At 41.0% G+C, this 27541-nt stretch overlaps 1 protein-coding gene across 1 annotated transcript in view; it reads right to left on the minus strand.

Annotated features, from left to right (window-relative positions):
- Positions 1 to 869: 869 nt before the first annotated feature.
- LOC138467549 (maestro heat-like repeat-containing protein family member 1) overlaps positions 870 to 27541 on the minus strand; it is a 796923-nt gene continuing 770251 nt past the window's right edge. Inside the window, exon 17 of the mRNA XM_069607658.1 lies at positions 870 to 1216. The gene's annotated coding sequence lies outside the window, so the exon portion shown is untranslated. The remainder of the gene's footprint in view (positions 1217 to 27541) is intronic.

The raw sequence follows: 27541 nt of genomic DNA on the forward strand, positions 1-27541 counted from the left end.
CGACTCTCAGTTCTAATAACCTGGGTATAATATCCCAGAATGGAAATGAAGTGGCAATAATGAACAGGTAAAAATAACTCATTTTACTTTGAAAGTAATGTAAACATTAAAAAAAGATGTTTTTAAAATACACTGAAAATAACTAAATTCATTATTTTACATTCTTAAAGGGCAATTTCTGTGCAAATATATGTATTGGTTGTAAAACTAAGGATTCGATTTCTTATGGATTTAGTGGCACTAAGGGAATGACCATATCAATCTCAGATAAACACATTGCCATATTATTTGTGCACGTACCTTATTCCAGCTTTTAAGATATGCTTTAAATATGGGGGGGGAAACTCCCCAGATCCCCAATCACAATTTCAGCCCTGCTCTCCTTTTCTGCTCAAAACCATACTGATTTCAAATTAAATATTAATGTTGTCATCATTTTTACCTTAATACATTTCAATACAATTTGTTTTTACCTCTTAATTTCAGTATTCTTCATTTTTCCAGGGTTATTTTCCAGTGTAGAGGATCTCAGCGGACATGTGCAATGTAAGCATAGGTTTACATTCCTCATTTCAAGGAGTACATTTAGAATAAACCAATGATTGTTTTGGAAAGGTTGAACACAGTCATTTGTGTTACATTCTTTCATACTTGTAAGCTCTTATGTTCTCTCGTTAGTTAATTAGTCTCTGCCATGTGCGTCACTCACCTTGCTTAGTTTTGTCAAAGGATGTTACCTCAAAACTAGTTTTCATATTTTATGTAATACCCTCCTAACACTGAATAATAACAGTGAAATATATCCCTTCATGAATTACAATTCCCATTGATAATCCCTTCCAATGCAAGCTAAATTCTACTCACATAATGATAAAATGTTTACAACATTGCATACTTTATTTCTTAAGTGTGTGTGTCTAGAAAAATGAATATTCATGTAAATGCAGTTACACATTTCAGTATCAGATTCAGGTTTCAGTGTCATGCGACCGTCCCTTCAATTGTTTGGATTTACTTCTTCTCTGCCTTCAAAAAGCCCTTTTTTGCTTGTGGTAAGATGTTGTCTTCCCCAAAGGAAGCATGTCCGCATTCTCATTGTAATGGCGAGGGAAGAAGGAGTTGAGATTTGATTTTTTTTTTTTTTCAAAGGCTGAAAGAAGAACCGTTCCCAGCAATTTCCAGTGGGAATATTTCAGCATTTCTTGTATGTATACACCTAAAAGAATCGGAAAACAAATCAAGTTTTAAATTCTGCAGTCAGCAAAACATAAATGTATTATATTGACTCCCATGCTATATATCTCCAAAGTTCCCTCTACACATGGCTACCTTTGGCATGAGCTGAGAGGCTGTCACACAAACTATAGAATGGTCTGTGTACTTCGCTTAAAGTGGTTATCACTGCTTACCACATTCCATTTCTTTTATTTTTTAAATTAACAGAATATTTTTATATTTGTGCATTTTCTTCTAATTCCTGCCCTAGAAAGAGGTCCAGCAAATAATAACTAAAAACTATCCTTAGATTCACGGTTATGGCTCTGTACAGATTCCACAAAGCCTTTTATGGATTGTTCATGTATCATCATGCTTGGCGTTAATAATACACTACATTAAACCCCTCCTCACTTGTGTCTACGTGGTGCTTCTTAAAAAATAATTTGGGCTCCTTCTAGACACCAACCACATGCCAGTGACCTGCCCAACATTCTTTTCTGTGAATTCTCTCAGACTGGACTACAGGACTACGACGCGGCACGAGTTACACTTGGAGAGTTGTCTTTTTCTAGTGAGCTGTTGTTCGCAGTGGAGTCAGTGTCTCGGCTCATTAGCTCGTCGCAGCATGCTCCGCCTGTTCTCCGGATGCCTTGCACCAGAAAAGAATGACTTCTTGGAAATCGCACATTACCTGGTAATAGATTTCAATACCATGCATCACATGCGCACAGCCAAAACTTGCCTTGTGGTCCTATGCCAGAGCTGTTCCTATTACTTTGTATACAGCTGTTCAAGCTGACTTTATTTGCAACACATCAACTTTACTGTTTCAGCATTTATAAATACTGTTGTTTCAACAAACATTCTAGTGGCACTCTGACTATGCAACTATTTACAGAATATAAGTTTATGTAAAGTTGCCACCAGTGGTCTGGTAAAAGGTTCACGAAGTTCACTCGGTCTCTTCTTTCTTGAAGTAACTAATAACAACAACAACAACAAAATAACGTCTTACTAAGCTAAAAGAAACTGTCACACGCCAGCTCTGCAATCTCGGATGAAAGGCAGTTTAGATGTCTTTGAAGTTATATTCTACCTCACAGAAGGAAAGTAAACAGTAAGCAACTCACATACCCAACCTCCAACTTCTTAACACAATTACATTCATTCAATTCCTAAAATCTTCTCTATCCTTTAGATGCAAAGCTTCCTCCCACCTTTTGGATATTTCCTCCTGCGTTGTGTATACCTCAAACCTGCCCCCTTATCATTTTTGCCCAGGACCTGACAGGGAGTTGGTATATACGTGTGTGACAGGATACCATGTCATAAATGTATCTACATGTTAATGGACACATTTTTGGCACAGTCCACGGAGGCAGTGGATTCTTTTGTATCTGCCACCAACAATCTAACAGTGACTCATAGAACTGAACATACTTTGTCATCAAGAGCTAAAATATCTCTCTTCAATGGAACTAAAATATCTCTCCTTAATGGTATATCAACAGCTAAAATAGCTCTCCTTAATGGTATATTAACAGCTAAAATAGCTCTCCTCATTGGTATATCAACAACTCAAATAGCTCTCCTTAATGGTATATCAACAGGTAAAATAGCTCTCCTCAATGGTATATCAAAAGCTAAAATAGCTCTCCTCAATGGTATATCAAGAACTAAAATAGCTCTCCACAACGGTATATTAACAGCTAAAATAGCTCTCCACAAGCGTAGCTAAACATGCAACTGAGATACATGACCTAGTAAAAGGAGAGGCTCCATAGCTTCTAACTATGAAAGGGATGTGGTTAGTGCAGGACAGCCCTACCAAATTTAATGACGTTACAACCTGAGGTTATTCTATTGACTGCAAAAACCAGGCAAATAAGCAAGGTGGTGAGAGTTGGCATGTCTATCTCCAATCAATTTACAGCTACTACAGTGCAGACACAGCCATTCTCTTCCTTTCAACACCTGACAATCAGAGTGACAACAGGAGTGGCGTTCTCTGCACTAATCACAGTTTTCTATCATCCTACTAAACATGACAACACATTTTTATCTCATTTTCAATTTCTTTGTGACAAACTTCAAATGCTGCACGCTCAGTACCTTCTTCTGGGTGACTTTAATTCACATCTTGAAAACAAAGATTTGCTGTTCAAGACTGTATCATGCTACTGAACTCATTGGGTTTTAGGCAACTATTGGCCTGTCCTACTCCCTCAGCAGGTTATGTATTAGACTTTGCACTTGATTTTAACATCACTCTTACTGATAAAGCCATTTTAGCTGCTTATTAAACAGGCCGTGCTTTCATTTCATTTTCCTCTGATATGGAGAGGAAGAAAAGAAATCAGGTAACAAGCTGCTTTTCCCAGCCACTCAAATATTCTGTTCCTAAATGACAGCATATCCAGCCTCATGAACTGCAAGTGGTATATCATTCTTACGCAGGTTAGACGCTGACTCTACCAGTAGATGTGTTGTTCTCCAGTTTTTAGGATAAAATAATTGGACATGTTAATGGGCAAGTTCCTTTAATCGAGAAACACAAGAAAGATACAGCCCATTCTAACAACTCTAAAACGTGCAGCTCTGAAGATAATAGGTACTCACCTAGAAAGAGTGTGGTGCTCCTCCTGCACATACAATGGCAAACAAGCATGTAGGCAACACTACGTCAAATACCAAAAAAGTTATGGCTAAAATATCTAAGTTGTGAGAAGCAATATCAGCTGAGCCTAGAATTACAGAGAGTACAAAAACCTTTGTTTTGGTATCCAGTACAAAAGTATTTTTTTTTTATTGTATGTGGTTCAAAAACCATAAAAAGGAAAAAACATGTGTATGGCTATGAGCCTTTACAAAAAGAAAACATTATTAAATCACTGATTTATCTCTTTACTTCATATAAAATTTCATTTCTCCAACAAGTTAGGTGTAAAACAAACATCGTCAGACTTTAGTATAGCATCCAATTTAAGATTAAGAAATTTCCAAACATTTCTTCCAGGGAGGAACATCCCCATCCCACCCCCTTTGCATGAAACACACTTCTCTGATTCTTCGGGTTCATCATTCGGAAGCATCACCCAACGGCAGCCAAGAAAATTCCCCTTACTCCACATCCTCTCTACCACAGTTCTTTCTCTGGTTCACCTCCAGCTTCAACGCCATTAATAAGTGCTTGGGGTTTTTGCGATCCTCCTCCATTTTGCAAAACCTACATCCTGTTTCGTCAGCCACCACTAATTTCCTTCTGCACAACTCCTCCATTGTGGGAAGGATGTTCCATTTGAAACGCATCAATACGTGCCTTCAAGTTCTATTTGGAAATTGCAGCATATAAGGGGCCACTTGCCCTAATGGTTTGTGTTCATGTGTCAGGCGTGATAGTGACTTACAGGCATGGAACCGTTCCACTGTAGTAATCCAATCGCCATCATACAAGTTTTTTTTTACTTGTAAAGGGCTTGTTTTCAAGGTCTCCAAGTCTAGGCTTAGTTCTTCCAGTAGTTTTTTTGCATATTCAAATAGTTTGCCCAATAAGCTTACCAGTGTCAGCTGGTGACCTTGAAAGCTGGTGGGGCGTCAATTTCTCTGGCGGAACTTGATAGCGAGCGAACGCACTGAGTGAGCCCAACCCACATCAAGGGTGCTGCGGGGTATTTTCCCCGCAAAATATTTTGAAAAAACCTTCAAAATGTGCAATTTACTATCCAAACCCACAGAAATATGACATAAAAAGCATTAGGTTTTACATCCTAATGGTGGTACATTATTCTTACGTGTGCAAGTGTGATGTGTATTTTGCAGCAGTTGTATTGAGAATAGCTGGTATGTCAAATGTTTTTGGGAGTCCCGGGCTCCAGAGGTGGCAGCACTGGGGTGACATATGCCCCTACTCAGGAGAGCCACACTGTTGGTTTTTCCTCCTCCCCTCAATTGTGGATTTACACTGTGTAATTGGAGGGTGAGTTGGTTCCTGGCTACTTGAATTGACTACAGCAACCAGAATTCCCTGAGGCCATAATTGGTACTAACCATTAACACCTGAACAGACTGCCTCCCTGAAGATTGCAAGAGGCATGAAAGCGCTTGGAGGAGAAGGTCTACTGGACTGTGGAAAGGTACACCAAGCTGGGAACCAGAGTGCGCCCCTTACCCCCTTTCTGTCAAATGTTTTTGGGAGTCCTGGGCTCCAGAGGTGGCAGCACTGCGGTGACATATGCCCCTACTCAGGAGAGCCACCCTGTTGATTTTCCCCACTCCCCCGGATAGGGGATTTACACTGTGTAATTGGAGGGTGAGTTGGTTCCTGGATACTTGAACTGACTACAGCAACCAGAATTCCCTGAGGCCATAATTGGTACTAACCATTAACAACTGAACAGACTGCCTCCCTGAAGATTGCAAGAGGCATGAAAGCGCTTGGAGGAGAAGATCTACTGGACTGTGGAAAGGTACACCAAGCTGGGAACCAGAGTGCGCCCCTCACCCACTTTCTGTCAACTGGTACTATGGTGTATGCATAAAGGGAAAGTGAGAGGGTGGCGAGGAGTGTGATATGGGAGCTGGCCGGCTAGTGGCAGGTAGAATACTAGGGAGAGAAAGAAGCCTCAAGAAGCATAGGTTTAGGGAGGGACTATGTAGGACGAGCGGAAGAGGAAGATAGATCCAGACTAGGTGATTAGGTGTCTAAGTTTATATGATCACCACATATCACATAGGGTGCCATATGGAGGTAGGAGGCAGAAAAGGCAAGTGGTGGATGGCTAATGTAGCATGGCAGAGGAAAATACAGTGCCCACTGCCTAAGTATGCATTTCGGCGATGTGATGTTGGTAGAAGTACTGCAGAAGTCCATTTTAAAAGGTGCACATAGATCATGGAGGCGCCATCCTGAAAATCACAAAATGTGTAGCGTGGATTATGGGGGCTAATTTCATACTGGTCAAAATAAAGACCACCTTTTTCAAAAGGTTTGGCTAGTGGCAGATACCCTTGTCTCACAAAAGTGAACAAAGAGGACATGTATACGCCTAACTGTGCATTTCACACAAGAACTCTCCCAGTGTGAATGCCCAGTGGACTCCACGCCAGCTTTAGTAAAAGCGTTGTGGGTCAAATACTATATTTGTTTAAAACTAGTAAACATGCAGATTGTTATTTTAATGACATCACAGTATTACAGTGCTATCAGCAAGACGAGCAACACAGCCTTTTCCCCAGCTCCTGCTATGTACCACGTAGACACAAGTGAGGAGGGGTGTTTAGTTGTTGCTGGTGTTCATGTACCACTACATTGACCCTAAAACCGACTTAGGGACGAAAGGGAGAAACAGTGACTGTTGGAAATGTCTAAAAGTTGCCCCCAAAGTCTGACTTCGTATGACATTCAACATGGTTTACAAAACGGGTGACCGGGCGAACAGGCAGCTTAACCTTTTTGTGTATGATCATGTCTAGGGTGAGAAATGAATGCCCAGCTAATGCTTGTGGCTCGTCTCAGTCACTAATACCATGCGGTTATGGACACTTCCTTCTCTTGAATAAGAGGCTACTTTCAGATTCGGGAATATCGATAAGGCCCTCATTTAGTAAACACTGCATGCAACTGCCAATATAAGGGAAAACATTCTATGCTGGAGCAGGTTGTAGAGACTAAAAGGAGTGCATCTTAAAATGGGTCAGTCTAGCGGTACTGTTTTGCTCGCTTGTTGTTCTGTCTCTCAGGGTGCCCTTGCACGTGCAGCATTCAGATGGTAAATGGCCACAAAAGAGGAAAGGGAGTCGTGTATATGCCTAGAACAGGAGTCCTGTCTTTTTTCCCGTTGTGCTGTGTGCATAGTCTTTCTATATTTTTCCATTAGTTCTTTTATTGAAAGAAGAAAGACTTGTGCAATCTTCACACATTGTAGCGGTAATCATTCTGTAGTTTTAATTGTATTGCTTATTGATGCGGAGAAATGCAACTAAGATGTTATCCTTCTTCTCAAATGTGCACAGTGCATCTGCATGCTCATTCCAATAAAATGCACAGGTTCTGCTCATGCTTGGCATACTTTATGCAATTCCACTCAACCTTTTGATATGGAAATCATTGTTATTTCTTAAGGAGGAATCTCTCTGCCATTGTGGGGTCTAAAGCTGTGATCTTTTTTTTAGAACAGTCCCCTTTCGGTGTTCTGCTGTGCGACCTTCAGAAAGGAAATACTGAACCAGAGGGGCTGCAACTAGCTTTAGTCTAATCCAGCTTTTCTGTTCTATGATTCTGGTCTTGACCTTACAGAAAGTCTTTGTGATATACACTTTATTAAATGGGAAAGTTTGGGTTGATCATCTATTTTTGTGACAGAGGGAAAGATATTGGTAAATTATCAGTACTATCTTGGAATAGTTGTGGTCACAATCATCTATATACAAACCCGATTTTAGGGAAGTCACTATGACAGCATACTATTATTTTCATACAACATATGTGGATGTTAGAGCCTCCTGTTGATGGGTTTGTGTCACTGTTTGCTCCGGCAGAGAAGGGGCTCAGGGGCATTAATAAAAGAAGTGGCAGGGCTAAGGGTTGACCACTAAATTATGGTGAATAAAGCATGATCACAGTTCAAATGAGCATGATGATTACTGGAGGATCTTATTAGTTAACATTTATTGGCACTCCCTAGTGTGAAGACTGGACACCATCCTGACTGAAGTGGTAGATTTTATATAATACATTTGGCTACTCACATTAATTCATGTACTTTCTTCAAGTTTTTCAGTCATTTTACTGTAGGGGGCTTGCATTAGTTAGCCCATTCACTTCCTCAACAAAGTTGCTTAGAATCTGTTGCTACGAACATGCAAATACACTGACAGTTTTCTAGGTCAAGTTACACAGCATTTATTAATTAAGGCTGGTAAGTTCCTTTTGAATCAATTATATAAACATTTACTCGGTACAGACCTTGGTACATTGACATACATAGATGTTACCTTACACAGAAAGACTCTCTTTTCAATGTGTATACAGGTTACCAACTAGTGTGCGGAGTCATCATTTGTGCATGTATTTACAGTATATGTACCCCTGTATCAAAAGTGTAGGTAGCATAAAGACAACAAACAAAATGTGAAAAGAACAGAAATATGCTGAGTGAATCCTCTCTCTTGACCTCTGCCAGGTGCCGGACAGGAAGATGAGCTAACCTTAGGTCTACGTCAGGGAATCAGTCATAAGGTATTATGGGGACTGCTGAACACCTGAAGTGTTGTGTCCAGTTTCGGCTTTGGGACGTGCTGCCTTCTTCTGGGTCATAGATAAGGTCTCCCTACAGGAGCAGCGTATAATTACATAAAATTACTAGAAAAAGTGAACTATGGTGTGTGTAAACCAACTGTGAGGAAAATTCTAAAACAGGATTAAAAATGTAAATTGAGATAATCATTCTCATTGGGGCACGGGCAGTGCTTCACAAACCTTGTCCTTGGCTCTTTCATTGTCTCCCTGGGCTTTTTCGTGGGTGCATGAGTGTTTCTAGGAGAGGTGTCTGACTGAAAAACTTGAAAAACGTGCTTGAATTAATGTGAGTAACCAAATGTATGTGGCAGGATGCCCCCAATGTTTCATGCTTTGCTTAGCCCATAGTCATCCCACTTCTAGGGCTGTCTCTCTAGTTATCGCTCATCACAAAAAAAACATGATCAACACATCAAGGCATGTACACCAGAAAGAGGCCCATGTTCGCAACATCCACACACATGTCTGTTCAACCACAACTCCAGACTCTACACCACCCGCCAACCCCCCTGTTGGACACCAAAGGTCATGGACATTACATCAATCTCCAGCTGTTGCCTCCCCCTCCAACAGACCACACATCCTGTACGAGACATTCACAGGAAGGGGGCAGGATCATAGAGTGCACTGCCAACACCTAAAGGGACAAAAGATGAACAGTAGCTGTGGGGATGGAATGATGGAGCACATGCATGTGCCCAAAATGTACACACCCATACTGTGCAGTCACTCAGAGGGCTGGATTAGAACAGGTAATGGAAAATATAGTCATGCAATACATTCAGGAGGAGAGAACATACAGAAAATAACAATGACCAACAAGTGATTGAATGGGGAACACAGGTAAAGGCTGACAGGGGTGTACATGTGTAAACCAGCATAAACCTAGATGCACCAAGTGTGCCAAACCTGTCCTGTGTACTGCCAGGAGACATTTGGCCAGATCTGTTTAACATTTATATTCGGCCATTCATCTGCCTTATCCATTCCCATGGCTTCCTGTGTTACTCCTACGCTGATGATATGCAGATCATGCTTTGTCTGGACCTCGCCAGGCCTGATACTGCTGCACGGTTTAAGGGGTGCCTTGAAGACCTGGGTTTATGGATGGGCGAGAATTGACTGAAGCTGAATGGTGAAAAGACAGAGGTTCTGGTTATTGGCACCTCCATCCCTCTGTCTTAAAATCCTACAGAAAGTTCTGCCTTGTGTCTGTGCAATGTCAGGCACCCATGGTGGCCACTCTCGTGCTTCACAATATTGATTATTGCAATATTGATAGTCGCGCCTTGAAACCCTTGTGTACATGCGTGTTATAAATGCCATATCATATCATATCATAATGCACTATACCTAACTCAAACTGCTTACCTTATGCACCGTCTGCAGCTTCTTCAGAATGCAGCAGCCATGTCAGTGATCCGCCTCCCTTTTGGCACCATATGTCTCCTCTTCTCTGTCAGCTTCATTGGCTTCCGGTTGAGAAACGCGTCCTTTTTAAGACACTCTGTATTGTGCACAGAACTTTCTACAAATGTGGCACTGAATATTTGCAAACTAAATTCCATCCCTATGTTCCCCCGAGACTACTTCGATCACAATCAGCTTTTCTGAATCTAATTTCTCCGGTCAGACTCTCTCTCATGGGTGGCCGTGCATTTTCGGTTAGAGCGGCCAAGACCTGGAATTCTCTCCCCTTGTCCCTGCACTCCAGCTCTGATCATCTTCTCTTTTGCAGGGCTTTGAAGACCTTTCTGTTCTGAAACTGCCATGCTCGCTTTCTGTTGTCTTTCCTGTTCGTTGAGCGCCATGATGCCCTCGGGTGAACGTGTGCTATACAAATTCATTAAACACGACATAACATCTCGGCTCCCCTGCCAGTGTTTGTTACACTGACCTGATGCCTCGTTAATCAGGGGATGCCAAATTGTGGCATTGGGAGAGCTTCCAAGTGAATCCTGGGTTTCCAACCTGCGAGGGATCTCTCTTCAGGAGTTTTCTCAGTGTCATTCTGATTACAGCCGGTCTGATGTATCACAGTCACCCCTCGCTGGGACAAGGGGTAAGTGCAAAATGGTCCTTCTCAGCATGGCACTCAGGGGGGCTGGCAGTACAGGTGATGTGGGTGGCGATGTGTCACTACGTGGGATGTTTAACATGGCATTGGCTTGAGGTGAGCTTGCCCAGATGCATGGGTGTGGCATGGTGATGGTGGGCTGGCGACTCTTTTGTTGCAGTTGTTGAATGTCATCCAGGGGAGTACAGGGTGCAGTGGTATTGTGTGCATGGATGTGTTACATGCTGTGACCTTGTGTTGTTTTTCAGGACTGGGGCATTCTTCAAGGGCAGATGTTTGCTAATTTGTAAGGCAACAGTGCTGTGTGATGCCTGCATGCAACACCTCATCAGTGTTGGCTGGTTTTGAGACCTACAAAGTGAAGCAACATGTGATTCCTGCTTAATGCTGGTGCTGGCACATACAGGGACAGATGTAAGGTGAGATGTACATGAGTCTTGTAGTGAGCTTGCTATTTTCTCAGTTCATATGGCTATTTTGATGTAGATGTTTATTGTGTACATGGTTTTGTCAGGGAATGTGGTTGCAACTCCACCTGTATGTTGTTGTGCAACACGCATAGGGTGATCAGGGCCAGGCTCACATGTATTTGTTTCATGTGGATTTTTGCACTGTGCCTTCTCACTTATGTTCTCCTTTGTGTTGGTGGGGGTCTGCATGCAAATTATTTGTTGGGGGCATGTGCTATTGGTAAGTGATTTTGTTGTATGTGCTTTGTTGTACGTGACATGTATACTGGTGTTTGAAATTGCTGTCACGAACTTGGGTAACTGGCGCGTATGGGGTAAGTGGAAGTTCGGCTGCCATTATAGCGTGCCGTTACGTTGTTTTCACAACGTATGCAGTGGTCTAGTGTTTTTTTAACATGGCTGCCGCCGAGTTCTATTTACTATTCTTCACTCTGCGGCTCGGCGCATTGCAACTTCCTGGATTTCTCCTTGTTGCTAGCGCTCCTCATTATTTCTCTTGGCGGTTTGTTGCCCCTCTACCTGCCTTCCTTCTCTCCTGCTACGCGCATTTTGCCTCATTTCCTTGTCTTCTGACTCAGTCTTTTGTTTTCCCTTTCTTTTTCCCCTGTTCTGTCTGTTCGTTTTGCTACATCCTTTCCGGTGTTGTCTAGGACATTCCTGTTCATTTCCCTATTTCAGATACTTCATATTTTGTTACACTCTTCCCTACTATTTCCCCACAGACATTCTGCAGAGTTCTTACTTTTCATCTGAGACAGCCAGTTTTCCAGGACATTATTATTTCCTATTTTCAACCATCAAGACCAGCTTAATGTTTCATCCACTTTGAAGATCTGTTTTTTTTTTTATGCCAGAGGCTTTCTCCCCTACAACGTTCCGGCTTTTGCAGAGAGGGGTCATCAGAGATTCCCAGGACTGGAATCACAGTAGCTTCCTTCCGAGGCAGACCTTATCTGCACAAAAAAAGAAGGCAGACGCTCGGCAAACCCGAAGAAAGAAGTTGTATTATTCTTCAACCACATCAGGTGAGGAGGAAGGGGAAGAAGGTCTACTCTAATATCTGAGTGAAGAGGAGGATATTACTGACAAATCTGATAGCTTGCAATGCCTAACTGAAAATATGGCCACACCACAGCAGATTCAAGAACTTGTGACAGCGGTTCAGAACCTTAATCTTGAGGTTCAGGCGCTCAAGACTGACAATGCAGCTTTACAGCAAAGAGTGGCTGCTAGAGAACAACAAACTTCTGATCTCCCCCCTTTACTCCTGGTTTCATGGAAATTTGACGGCTCTGAACGGAAGGTAAAGGAGTTCTTGGAGGCTTGCAACATTCATTTTGCTTTTAGAAAGTTCACCTTTGCTTCAGATCATGCCAAAGTGGGTTTCATGATTACTCATATGAATGGAAACGCTTTGGCATGGGCAACTCCATTGGTGTCTCAGTCGGACCTAGTTCTACAAGATTTCGCAGCTTTCAAGACCCTCTTACAACAGACGTTCCTCAGGACAGAATGTGCCTTTGTAGCCAGTGAAGACCTGTTGGATGTACGCCAAGGAAATTCTGACCTACTTACTTACATTTCTATCTTTAAGAAATTAGCGGCCGAGGCGGGCTGGCAAGAACAGGCCCAATTACTCCAAAGGTCATTCTATTAGCCCAACATGAGAGCGGATACTCAAGAGTATGTTCAAACCTGTCTAGTTTGTTTACAGAGCAAACATTTTACACAGAAGGCATTGGGATTGCTTCAACATGAGCCAATTCCACTTGGTCCCTGGAAGCACATCTCAACTGACTATATAGTTGATTTACCCGTCTCATAAGGTTGCTCTTGTATTATGGTAACAGTGGACTCCTTCTCCAAGCTAGCACATTTTCTACCCTGGACGGAATACCCTCCGCTTCTGTTATGGTGGATGTCTTCTTGAAAGACATTTTCAGGTTACACGGTCTTCCCCAGAAAATCGTATCCAATCGGGGCAGTCAATACACCTCCAAATTCTGGACAGTTTTCTGCAAAAGATTGGGTATCGAATTAGCTCAGTCCTCTGGATTCCATCCCCAAACCAGCGGACAGACAGAGAGGCTGAATGGAACCTTGGAACAGTATCTCAGATGCTTTATCAACCAACAACAAGATAACTGGGTGTCTTTACTCCCCACTGCAAAGTTCGCATACAATAACTCGGTGCATACTGCATTAGGAATCAGTCCTTTTTACTGTACCTACGGTATACATCCCCAATCCATAGTGCCTATTTTTTTGGTTGAATCAAACATACCATCCATTGAGACTATCCTCGGTCAAATCAAAGAGGCCCACGATACGGCTAGACAGAGTCTTCAAGAGCATGCAGTCGCTATAAGGAACAAGCTGATAGACATCGTAGACAGGTACCCGAATGGGGGAAAGGCACCAAGGTTTTGCTTTCTACCAAGTTCTTACCTCGCTGGGTCTGTCCTTCCAAATTTTCTCCCCGTTACATAGGTCCCTATGAGATACATTCCAAGATCAATCCTGTAGCCTATCGCCTTAAGTTACCAAAAACCCTAAGGCGGGTACATCCAGTCTTCCATTCCTCTCTTTTACGGCATTATTTGCCTGGTACCTGTACGCAGTCTGCTCCCAAACTGTGTGTCTTTCCCAGCACTATTTCCGAGGAGTACGAGGTCTCTCAGATCCGGGACTCTCGGTATCACAGAGGTCGCCCAGAATATTTGGTCCACTGGAAAGGATACCCCACTTCCGAGGATACCTGGGAACCTTGTTCCAATATTCAGGCCCCTCGTTTGTTGAGAAAGTTCCATAGATTCCACCCGGGTAAACCGGGAGGACGAAGCCTTCGAAGGGGGCATACTGTCACGAACTTGAGTAACTGCCGCGTATGGGGTAAGTGGAAGTTCGGCCGCCATTAGAGTGTGCCGTTACGTTGTTTTCACAATGTGCCCAGCGGTCTACTGTTTTTTCAATATGGCCGCAACCGAGTTCTATTTACTATCCTTCATTCGGCGGCTCGGAGCGTTGCAACTTCCTGGATTTCTCCTCGTTGCTAGCGCTCCTCATTAATTCTCTTGGCGGTGGTCCGCCCACTCTTCAGCTTACCGTTTGTAGCCCCTCTCTCTGCCTTCCTTCTCTCCCGCTCTGCGCTTTTTGCCTCATTTCCTTGTCTTCTAACACGGTCTTCTGTTTTCCTTTTCTTATTCCCCTGTTCTGTCTGTTCGTTTTGCTATATCCTTTCCGGTGTTGCTAGGCCATTCCTGTTCATTTCCCTATTTCAGATACTTCGTATTTTGTTACACTCTTCCCTGCTATTTCCCCACGGACATTCTGCAGAGTTCTTACTTTTCATCCAAGACAGTCAGTTTTTCCAGACATTATTGTTTCCTATTTTCAACCATCAAGACCAGCTTATTGTTTCATCCATTGTGAAGACGTAGGTTTTTTTTATGCCAGAGGCTTTTTCCCCTACAACGTTCCGGCTGTTGCGGAGAGGGGTCACCAGAGATTCCCAGGACTGGAATCACAGTGGCTTCCTTCCGAGGCAGACCTTATCTGCACAAAAAAAAGAAGGCAGACGCTCGGCGAACCCGAAGAAAGAAGTTGGATTATTCTTCAACCACATCAGGTAAGGAGGAAGGGGAAGAAGGTGTACTCCAATATCTGAGTGAAGAGGAGGATATTACTGACAAATCTGATACTTGCTATGACTTTGTCAGTGGTAGGTGCAGTTGATTTTATGACTATGAACACACACATTTTGTCTCTCCAAGACACATATTCTCAGGGTATTGTTTTGGGCACAGTAGATTGGCCCCAATTCATCATTGGATAGCACCAGGGATGTAACTTCATTGTGTCTGTTCCTCAGGGCTGGTATGTTTGTGAAGTAAGAATGTACAAGCTGATTGTGTAAAGCCTCTCCCTGTGCCCTTTGTCTGACCAAGGGCATCAGTGGTACCTGTGGCTGGGGGTGATGTCCCTCCTGCATCTTTACCAGTATGCCATGCCGTTTGACGACATTGTGCAGGACACAAGCTGCCACAATGATTTTACATACTAATGGTGGGGCATATAGCAATACACCTCCAGAGGGGTCAAGGGAGCAGAAACATGACTTCAGCACTACACTTGTGTGCTCCACCATGCCCCTAGTGGCTATATGTGCTGAATTGTACCTTACCTCTGCCGGTGTGGCAGGTTTCCTGAATGGCATGAGCAGTAATGGCGATAGTGGGTAGGCACTATCCCCTGCAAATGTGTAGATGGTTGTTATTGACATTGATTGTCATGGTCAGTTGCTCACTGTGTCATGTGACTGCATGCATGTGCATGACATTTGATACTCACCTAGGAGCCAGCTGTTACTGAATGTTCCCAATGACAGGGCCCTGGTAGAGTGGTGACTGGCGGTAGATTTAACTGTCATGTGTGCTTCTGGGAAAACTGGCGTTAACTTGCATGATGACTCCTTTTGCTTCACAGATGACCTGCACATTTATGGAATGCCAATGCTTCCAGTTGCTGTAAATGTGTTATGTCATTCGGGGGGTGGGCTGGCGTAGCGCTACATGCGTGCAGTCAATGGCTATGAGTACATGTGGGAAGTGTGCTACTGCATAGAATGCCTGGCATACTCTCAGCCTTTCCTGCAGTATTCATGGTAGGTAAATGTGCCTAGGCAGGCACGCACCTGGCGTAGACATCAGGATTGCGTGGCCTGAGATATGCCCACTGCAATGGCAGGGGTGCGCTTGAAGGATCCTGCGGCTATGAAATGTAGGCCTGTTAGCACCTTGTCAGGGGGGTGCATGGGATCAGATGGTGGGTTATACAAGGTCGTCCTCCCACTCCCTGATCAGGTCTAGGATGACATGGAGGGGAACCTGTACCTTGCATGCAGCTGGTCATCTGGCATCCCAAACAGCGTGGTGCTTGTTGAGAATATACAGGGCTTTTGCATCCTCCTCTTCCTCCTTCTGTGTATATGTAAATTGGCTCCCAGTATACCTGCATTCATCCTTGCTGACTGACATTGGAATGGTGTGCATTGGGTGCTTTCTATGCATACTTTGCTTGTACTATAATGTGGTGTTGAGATCACAAGGTTTGCATGTGACTTTTGTGAGAAACCTGAGGGTATCCTCACTCCTACTTGCTCAGGTGGCCAGGGAAAGGCCATCACTCATGGATCCCGACCCTGGGGGTGGAGAAGTTAGGGAGGATTACTTGGATGGAGGGTCCTCAGAAATTGGGAGTGGGGCACCTGCAGGCAAGACATGGTATCCCCCTTTCCCTATTGATGACCACTCTAACCCTCCCCCGACCTTTATGGGTTATTGCAAATCCTCTCCCTTCATTTACCCCATTTGACAGTTGAAAGTACTTGGACGAGGAAGAGGAGACTAAGAGTAATGAACATTAAGCCTATATTATACCACTCTGTTACTGGGATGAGGAAGATGCCTGCAAAGTATGGTGAGAGTCAGGCATGTCCCCTTAATCATAGTCAGCCAAACCTTATAAAGGGTCCACACTCGCAACATGTTAGAGAGTTGCAGGTGTATAAAATGAGAGCTAGAGAATGGTAGACAGAGAAACCTGTGAGAAAGAGACCAGCAGGAAACCTTAGGAGGAAGCAGCCATGGTGGGGCCTGTGGAGAAACCAGGACGCTGGCCAGCTGCCCAGAGAGGGAGCCTCCATGTTGTGAAGCTGTGCAGAAGGAAGGAGGGCGCCGTCCGCGTCTCCATAGAGGCAGCAGAGCTACCAGCGTGCAATAGGCAGGCCCTGGTACGTGAGCGGGGCTTGCAGGATCTGCTCTGCTGACCTGCAAGGTAGAAAGAAGCTGTGGGGGCCATTTTGGAATGACGCCAAGTACTGGTGAGTGTCGAGGAGAGGCATTCGATAACCGGGGTGTTCCTAACCAGGTTGCGAGTAGGGAATTAATGCATTCCAATTATTGAACTGCACGGACACTTGAAAATAAGCACAATGAATACCTCGCGAAATACCGAACTGACTAACAACTTGAAATTAAACCATACTGAGTGCATATTGAATACCAAATTTAAGGAAAACTTTCAACAAAGCATACTTATTAAATATCAAACTGAAAAACATATTGAGTGCATATCTAAACATCAAAGTGAGAAAAAAAACTTAAAATCAAGCATAACAAAGGCGCAATGAAAATCAAACTGAATGAAACCTTGCAATTTCACTTATTGAATGTGAACTGAATAAGACTTTATATGGGCAATGAAGAGGACAGCCAAATAGAAAGTACCCATGAGACAACAATGCACAGGAAAGAACGCAAGTGTGAAAGAGTGTTATAGACGGTGGGATATAAGCAAAACCGCCATATTTACGGATAATTGCAGCGTGGCAAGGCCAAAGACTAGCAAGAGGTGTGTGACACTTTGGGGCAGAGCCAATAGGCTAATCAAGAGAAACCAAAGGAGTGTGAATATTGTACATAAGTGAAGAGGCTAACCAAGAGAGACCACAAAAGCTCAACTCTGTACACAGGGACAAGCCAGGAAGACCTGTATGGGCTGAGGAGCCTAGAGATCATTGTTGCACAACCTATGATAGGTGGACCCTGCGGTCTGTCAACTGCGCCTAGATCAGTGAGCCCGGAACTGTTAGAACCAAAGACATTGTGTAAACTAAAGACTTTGGAAAGGGCACACCTGAGACTGAAGCAATTGTGAATCTTGGCTTGAGAACGAAGCTTCAAGACCCTTTGGCTCAGAACTTTGTTGGTTGGAACTTGGGCAAGGGAGAGCTGAAGACGAATCTAAGACCTGGAAGAAGCTCAGAACATTATGTTGATCACCATTACTTTCATTATTATTATTATTCTTTTTTAAATAATTTATTGGTTTATGAGCAAACTTTTAAAATATCACACAATACAATACAAGACTACAACAAGTCTCTTTCTACACTTATCACTCATCCCACCTTTCCCTCAAGGCTGTAAATGTCTGTTCATTTGCTCACTGATGAGTCAATTATGGCTAGCAGAAACGTTAGCAGAATTAACAATTTCAAATCAGTTCCATTAAACATATACTGCCACCATTCGTCTGCACCCAGGGAAGGATGATTTAGGATCCAAGGTCCCAAACGATTTTTTCTTTCAGATCGAAAGTCGCTGCAGAACAACACCAATGCTAAAGGGTTTCATTTTCGTTTCCACAAAATCTACAGGATGCGTTTAGGTTTGCGTGACTTACCCATGCGTGAAGCCGCTCTTTAGTCCTTAAGGCGTTCAGTCGAAAAAGCATTAATATTTTTCTTGCATTCGAGTCAGGAAACAGTGCGATTTATCGTTGCACATTGTTAAAGCCTCGTGCTTCAGCTGGAGCATCGACCATCATTTTGGATGCAACTCTTTGTAGGCTAGTCTGGTCCCAGTCGGCGCGCCAGATTTTTAGTTTCGCTTCATTGGGATTTTCATGTAGAGTTTCTATCTTGATATCAAGTTCTGCCAACAAATGTTTGCATCTATTGATCCACATAGATATGGTGTTATTCCTGTTAGAAGATGTACTATGAAAAATTTCGAATTGTGGGATTTGCTCACAAGATCTTGTTTTCCGAAATTGACAACCCTACACATTGTTTAGCTTTAGTTGTGAGGGCCAGGATAGGTTTTGGACACAGACAGATTTTTAAGTTGAACCCTTTGACTCAAACTTTCATTAGTTTCGTTCAGGTAGGGAAATCTCACCTTAGCATAGGGCATGTTAGGCCCTATCCTCACATGTAAGTTAATAAACACCTGTTGTTTGAACTTGAAGTCTGTTGTCTGTGGCTTACTTCATGATGCCTTCACACTTTTCCCGACGTGAAGTTGCATGTAGAAATCCATAAATATGGTTTTGTTTGCGCTTGGATTGGCGTGTGGTTTCTTTGTGTGGGCCATCGTGCAAAACACACACATTTTATTCGTTGTTTTTCCTCATTTTGATGGGGGAATGGGGAAAATGCATGTTCCCCCCTCTATTTTGTTACGTAGGCCATTCCCACACTTTGCTGGGAGTGTCACGCCCAGCGCTCGACTGCACGGAAAGACGTAGTGGGCCCATGAAACCCTCAGAAAGGCACGCAAAGGCAGCTCCATGAATCGCTGAAAGGAGTTTTGCACTCAGAAGAGTGCGCTTAGTCACTTTTCAGCATTCAAAACATTCTGTAAATCAGGCCCAACGTCTGTTGGCATGCCTTTTACTACCTTATTCACTGCTGGGTTGCCCTTAATATATGAATGCATATTCGGTAATACATTCCACAAGAGGAAATCAGCATCTTTGGATAAGGGTTCAAGGATGGAATGGATTCCTGAAACCATGGGACTGGGGGTAGGGTGGCTTAATCTTTGGGGATCTTGGGTATTGCATAGAAAACAGTTGTTCTTGGATTTTTCTGTTTGAGGTACTCACAGTCTTGTTTGGATAGCCACCTATGCTCCTAATCTTTGTCCACTCTGCTTTCTATAGTGTTTTACAACCAAAATGCTCTGTTTTGATTCAGGATCTCATAGCTCTGTTGATGTCCTAAATCTTTCACATTCTTTTTTGTACTCCTCAGTGTTTCTTACAACTATGGCCTACCCTTATGGGCCTGTTCATGACTAAGTTGTTGTTATTTTTAAGGGCTTCTAAAGCCATTCGTTCTTTAGGGCTGATGCAAGTGTAACATTTGCAGGGTAATTTCTTGACTTTTTCAAAATCCCACATGACAAGACTTTCAAAGGTGATGGACTCTGGTGAAATAACAAGGGGAAGAAAGTGGAAGAGATCCTAAATCTTGTAACATTGCGACTTTAGGAGGGCTGTTCTAAGAATAATGTTTAAGTGGAATCTTCCGGCAAATGGATTAGAATTCAGGTTGCTTAGAACATAACATATTTCTTTTCTAGAACTGACCTTTCTTCTAAGAATAAGATGGATTAAAAACTATTTCTGTCTGGTTCTTGAAGTTATCTGAGTTTCATTGTTCCGGAGCACTCAGTTGATCTCCCCAACTCTGTCCTAAAAAACAGTATCTCTCTCTGTGCTGTCCTAAAATTCTTCCCCTTCTTCTGAAGCCACGTATTCCTCTACCATATGAGGCAAATTGCTGTTCTGCAGCATCTGTGCTCCTGTCAAGGCAACTTGTGCTGGATAAAGTGCCTCTGAACTTGACTCTACGTTTCTCCCTTTGTTTGAGGTTTTGTTGTGCAGTTTCATCAGAATTATAGTTGTCACTGACATATGGGAACCTCAAATCATGTTGGAACTTTAATACATCATTCTTTAGATTTGTGACCTTATCAGCCGGAGTGTGTTCCCTACACTCTGCAGCATCGACTGATGGAGGTATTGTTTTGGACAGTTATTCCATTCAGAAAAAGAGATATATTTCTTAGCTGATTTCCATTCCATCTCATTTTCCCCTCCTGTCATATGGGTTTATGACTCAGGACCTCATACAGCAGTAACAGTAACATGGCAGTGTTTATCAATGTTACCCTGAGTATCACATGTCCCATTAAAGCCCCAATATCAGTGTAAAAAATAACGCTGGCAGGATACTCAGCAAATTCCAACAACAATACACCAATTATGCCATCAGTGCTATTTCATCACTAACCTTTAATACCACCAATGGCTACCAACTGCCCTATTCCAGCCTCAAAATCAACTTAAAATGTACCAAAAAGGACCTTCAAAAAGTGCCTTAAACGTAAAGGCTGTAGTAATGGCAGGCAGCGCAAACCAAATGGAAATGCAAATTAGAATCAGAGTCTGTACACAAGATGTACCATATGTGAAATCAACCATCATGTGTGTTAATCGTGCTTGTCAGCCCCTACCATGTAAACATCCTCTCACATACCTAGAGAGACTTTTGAACATAACAATGTGTTCTAACGGCAATACATTACAAAGGAACTCTTGGATACTGTCACGAAACCGAGGGATAAACAACACACAAACACATGGTACGAGCATTTACACAATTACTTATTCAAGATATTTGCTAGCTGTATTGAGAAAGTGAAAACAAAATAACCACCACTCTTCTCTCTGCACCTGGGATTCCCTCCTTCCACTGTAGGGAACTCATTGGGGTTGTATGAAAGGCGTTTCTGCCCTTTGGTTGTATATTCTAACGAGTAGAGAGCTTCCTGTAGGTAAACTGGAGATGGGCACACACCTTACCACGCACATGTGCGTGTCAGAGCATCCGGGGAGGCCTAATGAGAGTAATACCACAGGTGCCTAATTGTTCTAAGTTAGTGCCTCCACTGGGATTGAATAATGGGGCCGCCTCCCAAAATCCCCACCTGGAAAAGCAATTGCCCAACAATCTTTCTATGTATGCCTGGATCATGGCAATAGTACACAACCGGCAGAAACAATGGTGAAACTTGCAATTGATTCATAAAAAAAATGCAAAGGGTAACCTTTGTATATATTTGTATTTTAAATATTGAACAAATAAATACGTTTACTTAATGCTTAACATGCATCTCAAACAGTGGGGGTAATACATATGACTCACACTTATTCACATTACCGGCAAAACATCAGTTAATTACTGCCATATCCTTGGAACAGCAAAAATAACTATATGTGCAAAGATTAGTATACAAGCATACTATGCAAACATTTTGTCCACCTCTACCCCAGGGGTTTGTTTTATGTTTTTCCTGTCACTTTGTTTTATATATTTTACGAGCACAGATGAGGGGGCTACTTGGTGAGGGGCTGGGGGCACAAAAGCATTTTTCTTCGCAGGCCGTTTTTCTGATATTCGTGACTTTATTCGAGGCCACAAATGACTATGGAAAATCGCGGCTAAGGTAAGTTCTGTGCCCGCGGCTATACATTTTGGAGTGTCTGTGTTTTATTTCTTTTTAAAATATATTTTTTAGGTAAAGTGACGTCAGGGATGAAAAATCATCAGTGACACTGTAGGTATTTGGGATTATTATCTATTTTGGCTGTGTGTTTTCTGACTTTCTTACATGTGAGACTGTGAGGAAAAAAGAAGAACATTGTTTAAAAAAATCAATACAAAAAGGAGCCATCCTACTCTTGTTTTAGATGCCCCATACATTGTATTGCCTGTGTATTCTCACCTATGCTATTATATTTTCTGTAATTGTACCCATTCAATGTACCGCAACCTAGTTTACTGTCATGTATACTCTGCTTTCTTTATCATCATTTACCTTACATAACTAATAGAGCAGTCATTTACTGTAGTGATTTTTTAACTTGCATTGTATTACTCTTTTATTATTCATATTCCATGCTCAGAATATTTATTTTTTGTTTTTAAATGTTATAGCTGCGTCTATACAAAAAGGGGAGCAATCGGTGCATTGAGGATCACGGCTAGAAACAGCAACGAATGGGGTGGTCATCCGCAGCTATCCCAAACCCACCTCACACCATGAGTTTCTACCCATGGGTGCTCACTGCAGCCACGGCTAGGGAGCAGCCACCGCAGCGTCATGCATTGTTGCATTAAATAAAATATATACGTATGTGGGTAGTCGTCTTGGAACGTTTTTTTAAGATGTATTGATTGTACTATTTGTAAACAGTTATTGTAAAAAATGTTAATACTTTTTATTCATTAATAATACATAGAAGTGTACATACTTTAAAAAGGTAAATAAATATGTAAACAATGTTTGTTAAAGACAGGTTTATTTGGGGGATGATGTTGCAGGTTTTCTTTTTCTTTTAGTTTGAACCCATGATATATATTCTTCCTTAGCCCAATTATCTGGATTCTTACTGTCCAAGATTTGTCTTAAATTTTCAAAATCTTTTTCATTGATCGCACTACTTTTTGAAAATTAGTTAATAGTTGTTTTAATTCTTTTATTGAATCCATGATTAGTTTTGTGGGTAGTTTGTGTGGTGCTTCTTGTTTAAATCTTTGTGAACCTTGAATGATTTCTTCATCAATTTGAAAATATTTGAAATATTGTTCAGCTATTGAAGCTATAATACACTTTAAGAATATTTCTGTTGGTTGCATAGACATGTAAAAGTATTTACATGAATTATATCTGTTTGGTGACTGATATTTGTTCCTTAAAATATTATTGTTAGTCTAATTTTACATAAATATAATTAATGGACTCACTACATCCTGAATGTTGCATATTGTCTTCTGTTTTCTTTTCTGGAGCATATTCTTTTTAAATGTCTTCCTGTCTAAGATAATTTTCCTCCAGCCTTTCCATGCAGGTTTCCATTGCACTGTGATAGAAGAAAATACTGCTTGTCACCTCAGTTATTAGAATTAGAAATAGACGAAGGTTGCATGTGGCGAGAAGGTGGAAATTCTTGTATTTACTTTCTGATTGGTTGTTTATTGTTTGTGTGGTGGGTAGCTGCCAATAGGATGTCAACTACCTCAGATGCTGTTCAACTGTTGAACCTATTCAGAGAATGTACTTTTTTGAGTGAGGTTTATTTGTGGCAATAAAACATGTTTATTGTACTGTATCATTATATTAAGAGTATAAATATATATATATATATATATATATAGATATATATATAGATATATATATATATATATATATATTCAGTGAAAAAACTTTGTTAAAGGGACGTTATGGTTAAGTTGTGCTACTAAAAACCTATGAAATTCAGTGAAAAAACTTTGTTAAAGGGACGTTATGGTTCCAAGTAAAACCGAAAAACCCGTGAAATTCGCCAGTTATGGTAAGCTAAGCAACCATAACTCGCGCCACCACCGTGCACTGCTAAGACTAACACCCAGGACATCAAAGATGACATCACAAATGTCATTGATGACATCACTGATGACATCTTTTTCCATTTGTGGACCAAATGAAGAAGAACAAAGCCACATTTGTCTCTGCGCAATCCGTGAAAATATTACTTGAGAATTAGGAAACATGTCCATGACTTTTCCAAGTCCTTCTTTCATAGCAAATTGCAAAGAAATTCCAGACACATGTCCTAAACTGTTCCCTCCACAATGAATTACAATTATGTCTGGATGTTGCTTTGTTTCCAAAGTAGCACAGAGAGGTAGCAAGTCCAACCACTTCATTGCACGTACTCCACATCAGTGTACTTCCACATGTGGAAATCCAAGATCTACAGCTACTCCACAGCTTTGTGCATGCACCTTCAACCAATGTATCCACAAATCTCCCAAAATCCAAACAATCTGTTTTCTGAAACACACAGCAATAGCTATCTGTTGTTCTCTCAGCAAAAAGAGTATCTGAGAAACTCTCTCCTGGCACAACACACCCACTAAACTTTCCTGACCAATCCCTTTCACTGCTCATTCTCATTTGCATGACTGCTGAACCCAAAAATCCCTGGATGTAACTCCCAATGTCCGCGAACTACCGCCATGTCCGCGAACATATTGTAAAATGAACAGCCCTTCTACCATTTCCACTTCACTCTCTGTGCCATTCCCCCATTGGATGTAGCTAAGAAATCACATGACCACGCACCAATCACATTCAAGACCTCTACATCTAACTGCATCATCATAGATCAGCACTGCAAATGTACTGTGAATCTCTCTGAGTACAAGTGTGATATCATTGGCAAGCACCATCTACAAGAAATACTGTACAAGTCTTCAAGATTTCTACTTGCAGCTCCATGCATATCCATATGCATGAATACAAACTGCAGGCATGCATATTTTCTGTACAGTATATGAACACATTTTCAAACTGACTTTTAGCTTGTGTAATCTGTAAAATGAATCTACTGTCTTTTTTCCAATTTCCTAAAATCAACTATCACTTATAAACCTTTATACTATTTACTTTCTTAATACACACACTATCAAATCATGTTAAACTAACATTTTTTAAATGAAATTTATAGACTACATACATTGAAACAAAATTGCATGCATGCACACTCTATGTTCCAATCTCAAAAAATAATACTTATACAATTACATTTATTTATGTATTTATTTATTTATTTATTTGATTACTTTAATTTAAGCATGACATTAAGGCACTATTACCTAGAACAGCTTAGTTACAGAAATGGTGGTATTCAGTGGTACATTATGAATTTCACAAGACATACTAAAGATATGTTGTTTGTTACAGTTACTCATTGCAATACAATTTGTTCATTAAGAACATATCATATGTATTGAACTGGTGTGACGTATCTTATGTGATTAAGATAGTTTTAATGGTTTTAAGGAAGGCGCTGAGGATTTCAATTAAAAAAATCAATATCTAAATTAAAAACAATGCTATATACAAACAAAATTACTAATTTGTTTCTTTAACAATTGCAGTGAAGACCATTCTCCTGAAAAGAAGCAGCCGAATTTCAAGAACAAAGAAGAACTAAGAATTAAACTGCTCATTTTAGAAAAAACGTAAGTAGAATATTACCATGATATTTGTATTATTACTCAAACATACTGTAAAGTTAATTCATGCAATTTCTGTGCCTAAAATTAGAGATTGTGCACCATTCTGTCCAAAAATCCCCATGTCTTAAACAGCGATTTACAGCCAGAATGGCGCACAAATTTCTACTTTTGGACACACAAATTACCCAACTCAACTGCTAGAATTTTCATATTATAGAACAAACAACTGTTTTTATTGTATACATTAGATTTACTATTTGTACTTCCCCACACCACTAGCTTATTTTTGTCTGTCATCTGAACCTGAGTTTAGTAACATATTAATTGAAGAATACACATCCCTACTAGTTGTAGTTCTCAATGCACAATCAGACACCATTACATACATCATCTTACTCAAACACTCATGCACACAGCACACATACATTGCAGAACACCCCAACCCATACCTTCTTTATTTTTTTCAACAGACCCTAAATAATGCCTACCAAAAGTCAAGTCCGTAGAAAGCAACGCAGAAGTAGAGCAAATGAAAATAAAAGTGTCCAACATAAGCATCCATCTCTAGCAGAATTTGTAAAAAAAGTTCAAGCAAAACAGCTAATACAGTCATTTAGTGAAACACAAGAAGTTTCAAGTACAAAAACTTTGCCTTCTCTATCAAAATGTAAAACAAAACAAAAACAATTATCAGAAAATCAGCTATCACTAGAGATAAAACTACTTCTTTAAATTTTAATATAGTGCAAAGTAAGCATACCAAGAAAAGTATTTTAGCCAAAATGTCCCGTCACAAAGTCCTTCAAAATCTTATAAAAACAGGAGATAAATCAGGTTCAATGCTTAAAACCTATCGTAGGAAATTAATTTTAGAAGCGTTGATAGCAATTCTTCTAAAAAGAAAGTTATTTATTTTAGTGTTAAACAAAATGAAACCACTAACAAAACTAATAACTAAATTACAAAAAAGACTTCTCAATAAACGAAATGTCAACAGAAAGAACTTCTTAAGCATCTGCGGAGGAGAATGGAGTCACACTACGAGCACAGAACCATACTTTAATGAAGAAGCGTACAAAGAAAAACAAACAAATACAATTGCCATACATAGCAGTGGTCGAGGTTATGAAAAAGTTAATAATACCATAATGGAACAAGAAGTACTCCTTACAAAAACCCTGGAAACTTAGAATTACCCCTCCATTCAACTGAATCAGAACAAATGACCATGCACGTCAATATGTAACATTCCTAAACAATTTTTCAAGTCTTTATGCCAATTCCTCAATCAATATGTAAAAAGCAAAGACAAAATCAAAATTAAACTACTGCAAAATATGGATACCTGTCCAGTGCGCAAATACACAGGACTACAAGGACATTCATTGGCCTGCATTACAGGACCTACTTGTAAAACCACCTTCCATGATATCAAAAGAATATCAACACATCATTCAACTATAAGAAATCTAGTCTATAAACTGTACTATGCTAAAAGTCCTGCTTTAGCACTAGCAAATTTAAATAACATTCTTCTACATGGTACAGCAAAAGACCTACTTCAAGAAATTGACTATATCCAGAAAAAATATTTTGGAAGTGAAAGCCATTTACAGAATGAAATAGCTTTAAACCAAATTAGCAAAATTTCTACACATGGCAGGCAACCTTGTGCTAAACACATACAAAAAAGAAATACTAAAATTTAAAAGTACATCAGCTGAAGTACCAAACCATGTATGTGTATGTTGCCGCAGAACTTTTCATAAACGTAACACGAAAATGGTTCCATGTAATAATGTCGCCACAAAAAAATCGCCATGAAAAAATATCGCGGAAAAATGGTAATTTTTTGTGGCGACATTATTGCATGGAACATGCGGGGGACACCCCTGCAACTCCCATTCTTTTTGTTTAAATGTTTTTTTTTTTTTGCCCCTGTCGCCATATATATGGTCACCCAAATAATATTGCCACAACATTTTCCCGGCAATATTATTTATGGCGACCATATATGTGGCGATATTATTACCTGATACCACGAAAACTGTAGACTTATC

The sequence above is a fragment of the Ambystoma mexicanum genome, chromosome 4q, assembly GCF_040938575.1.
Source record: "Ambystoma mexicanum isolate Mex_15411 chromosome 4q, UKY_AmexF1_1, whole genome shotgun sequence".
In the NCBI taxonomy this organism is placed as follows: Eukaryota; Metazoa; Chordata; class Amphibia; order Caudata; family Ambystomatidae; genus Ambystoma; species Ambystoma mexicanum.